Source organism: Castor canadensis, chromosome 6, assembly GCF_047511655.1.
Source record: "Castor canadensis chromosome 6, mCasCan1.hap1v2, whole genome shotgun sequence".
Taxonomy (NCBI): domain Eukaryota; kingdom Metazoa; phylum Chordata; class Mammalia; order Rodentia; family Castoridae; genus Castor; species Castor canadensis.
In genome coordinates, this window is record NC_133391.1 from 96,320,725 (window position 1) to 96,324,864 (window position 4,140).

Consider the following 4,140-nt stretch of genomic DNA (forward strand, 5'->3'; position numbering starts at 1 on the left):
TGTTCTACAATTCCATCCATTTACCAGCGAATGATAACATTTCGTTCTTCTTCATGGCTGCATAAAATTCCATTGTGCATAAATACCACATTTTCTTAATCCATTCGTCAGTGGTGGGGCATCATGACTGTTTCCATAACTTGGCTATTATGAATAGTGCTGCAATAAACATGGGTGTGCAGGTGCCTCTGGAGTAACCTGTGTCACAGTCTTTTGGGTATATCCCCAAGAGTGGTATTGCTGGATCAAATGGCAGATCAATCAGACATTAATTTTTAAAAAGGTAAAGAGACAAGACAACCTGCCAAGAGAATATATTTACAATGTATATAACCTCCAAATCAGACCCATGCAGGATAGTAAAAGTACTCACAAAAATCAACCTAATAAACAATCCTATGGCAAAGTAAGTGAAGGATGTAAAAAGGCAGTTTTCAAATGAAGAAGCATGAATAGTCAAAACCAACAAAAGAGATGTTCACATGCACTAGCAGTCAGAGGAACACAAAATAAAACTGCCTGTCAGATACAACAAATGTATGTCTCAATACAAGTGCCAGGGAGTGCAAAGTGTTAAAACCACTTGGAGAGAAATTTGGTATTATCCAGTAAAGTTAAAAATACCCACTAATTTCAATGCTGGGTATAGAAAGAAACTAGGAAAACTGTCCCAAAGGTTCATAAAGAAACTTGTGTAAAATAATCATTTTACCGTTGTTCATTAAATTATTAATACAAACTTAGTTCACTTGAAAAGTTTAAACTTAGATATCCCAACCCAATAACTGGATGAAACCCTAAGATGAAATTTTCAAATTTCTAAAATATGTAACATCTTCTTTGTTATAAAGCATATAGAGTAAATACTGAATTCTACATAGTTTAAGTGTGGGTTAGTGAAATTTTAATTTACAGCTGTTACTTCTGCCTTAGGCAGTGAACAAGTCCTCTATAATTAATGAGTTCTTAGAAATATTGTAGGTTATTAATTAATGGGAAAATGGGCAAACACACTGACTTTTTCAGCTCATTATTTAGAAATAAATCTTAGTTGCATAAAGCTTTATTTACCTCTCTTGTTTTGCATTTACTGGAAGCAGGGTCTCTGCTTTCATTGTTTTAATTATTTTGTTATTAATAACTTACATATATTTCTGATATACATATTATTGAGAATAATAAATCCTGTCTTAATAATATTCACAGTTTGTGTTCCCAGAAAGAGAAAGTGTTTTAAACTCAGCAATAAAACAATTACACTTTTTTAAACTTAGAGCAAGGAAAAAATAAAAACTTAAGAGTAATATATATTTATAGAAAATATGCCACAAATCCAGGCATGTTGGCACATACTTGTAATCTCAGCACTAGTGAGGCTGAGGCAGGAGGAGCAATAGTTCAAGGCCAGCCTGTTCTATAGAAGACCCTGTCTCAAAGGAAAAAAGGAAAGAAGAAAGAAAGAAGGAAGAAGGAGAGAGAGAGAGAGAGAGAAAGTAAGAAAGAGAGAAAGAAAAGTAAGGGGGGAAGAGAGGAAGGAATGAAGGAAGGAAGGAAGGGAGGGAGGGAGGGAGGATGAATAAATGCCACAATAGCAGAAAATTATGTTACATATTCATAATGATTTATACAACGATAATGTACAGAAATGTTTAATGCATAGTCTTTAATATCCCTTTTCAGTGTGTTCAAAGATAAACTTGAGTATATTCAAACTGTAAAGTTTATGGAAACACAGCGAATCAGGCAGCACCATTCATGGAAGGGGTTGGAGTGGTTTGAGGTTAGTTGGTGATTTCTGATTTGTTAAGCTTAAATCTCATTTTCCAGGGTTAAGATTTGGGTTCCTACTTTGAGTTGGGTTTCAGTTTTCTCCCTAGGAACTTAGGGCCCTAGAACCACCTCAGTCTAATGACACTCCCCCAATTAGTTATTTTAATAAGTGTTAAATTGAAAAAATACTTGACTTTAATAAATATCATGTTTTTCCCTATATGCTTTCTAAAAATAGACAACCAGAAAAGATCCTCTAGGGAACTTACAATGTTTCCATGCATTTCCCAAGTTAATATATTAGGGGACAATTTTTTGCTAACAAAATTAAATTTAAAAATTAAAAAATAATTTAAAGCTAAAACCATTATTTAGGTGCTTTGAGAACTTTAAATCAATAGAAGTATAATGCCAATGATAAGCTATTCTAATATTTTAAAAGTCAAAGATCATGAAAATTCTCTAAAATGCATTTCCAAAAATAAAATGTAAGTAATTTGATGCCACTATTCATAATATGCTTAAAAATATCAGCAGGAACAAATAACAAAGAATTTTGAAATACTTCTGATAAATCTTATTTTAATGTAGTGATGTTCTCAAAATACAATTGGCCAGAGTTTATTCATAGTAGCCACCAAGTGGATAAGGCTGAGTACTGCATCATAAACACTCCAAGTTATTTACTCTAGTACTTACCTGCTATTGGTATAAGATAAACATATACCACTACTTAAAACTGAACAACTAAATAAGATTTCCTATGTAATTAATTAATTGAACTGCATTGTCAAATATCCTATGAAATAGAGAAAATAGTTATCAACATGATTTCCATCAAAGTTTAGGGCCTAGATAAATGAATAAGATGGCATTATAAAAGAATTATACTTTCTTTCAATTGAAAACATATAAAATTGATTTAAATGTAAGCACAGGTAAACATCAGGCCTTAATCCTATAAAAGTCAGTATCCAATATTTATAACTATTAAATGGTTAAAAATAGAACAATAGAGCCCATGGTCACACATTCTGTAGAAAATTAAATAATGTAAATGCTTATAGAATATGCAAATGCTTGTGCAAGTTACACAGACAGCACTTAATAAGGTGAATGTTTGTACATCCCTAGTGCATCTATACCTCCTGGGCCTATTTTAAGGCTCTTGTTGCACAGGGAAGGAAGATCTGTCTATACCAGGGATAGTAAGCCAGGCAGTAAACCTCTATGACCAAAGAGAATAATAGCAACCATAATAACAATATCTAAGAGTTAATAGTATGTTTCTAAACACCCCATCTGTACTAATTCATTAATCTTCATAATAAGAAGTAATTGTAATAAACTAAATAATGGCTGCCCAAAGATATCAAGCCCTGGTTCCTGAAATCTGTAAATGCTACTTTATGAGGTGAGTCATTGAAGATGTAATTATGTTAAGACTGCTGAGATGGTGAGGTTATTCTGGATTATCCAGATGGACTCTACATATAATAAAAATTGTCTTTGTAAGAGAGAGGCAGGGGGATATTTGACACACAGAGAAGCAGTACACACAGAGAGAAAGGAAGGCCATGTGACGACAAAGACACAGGCCAGCACAAGACAAAGAATGCCTAAAGCCACTAGAAGCTGCAAGAAAAAAACAGGCAAATTCCCTCCTGTGGCCTTGATTTCAGCCCAGTGGTACTGATTTCAGACTTCTGCTGTTCCAATGTGTGGGAGAGTAAGTTTCTATTGTTTGGTTTTTGGTTTCTTGGTTTTTGAGACAGGGTCTCAATTACATAGCCCAGACTGGCCTTGAATTTGCAATCTTCCTGCCTCCACCTCTTGAGTTCTGATTGCAGGTATGTGCAACCTGCCTGTCTAAGGTTTTATTCTTTTAAGCCACTGAAGTTTGTGATAATTTGTGATAGCATCCAGAGGTAATTAACATGGTAACTATCTTTTTCATTTTTACAGATAAAGAAACTGGATTGAGTCTATGAAACCCTTCCTATATCTGAATATTTTGGTGGAGTGAACCATTAAATTTTCTTCATTGTATGAGTAGGGTTTTCTGTTACTTATGATATTAGGGATCCATTTGATAGAAACACTATTTTATGATCTGATTCTTTTATATTCATGAGCCATAGTTGCCAAGGTACAGTCTGAATTATAAATAATTGATATAGCTTTTCATTTCACTGTACATTTTATAAAGAGCATATATTATTATTATTATTATTGAGGAGGAGAAGTGTTTCAACTTTAAACACCCAAATTTCTCCTTTATATTTTCTTTTTTATTAGCATGTATTAATTGTGTATACTGATGGGGCTCCCTAAGTTATTCAATACACACATGCAGAGTTCAAAGACCAA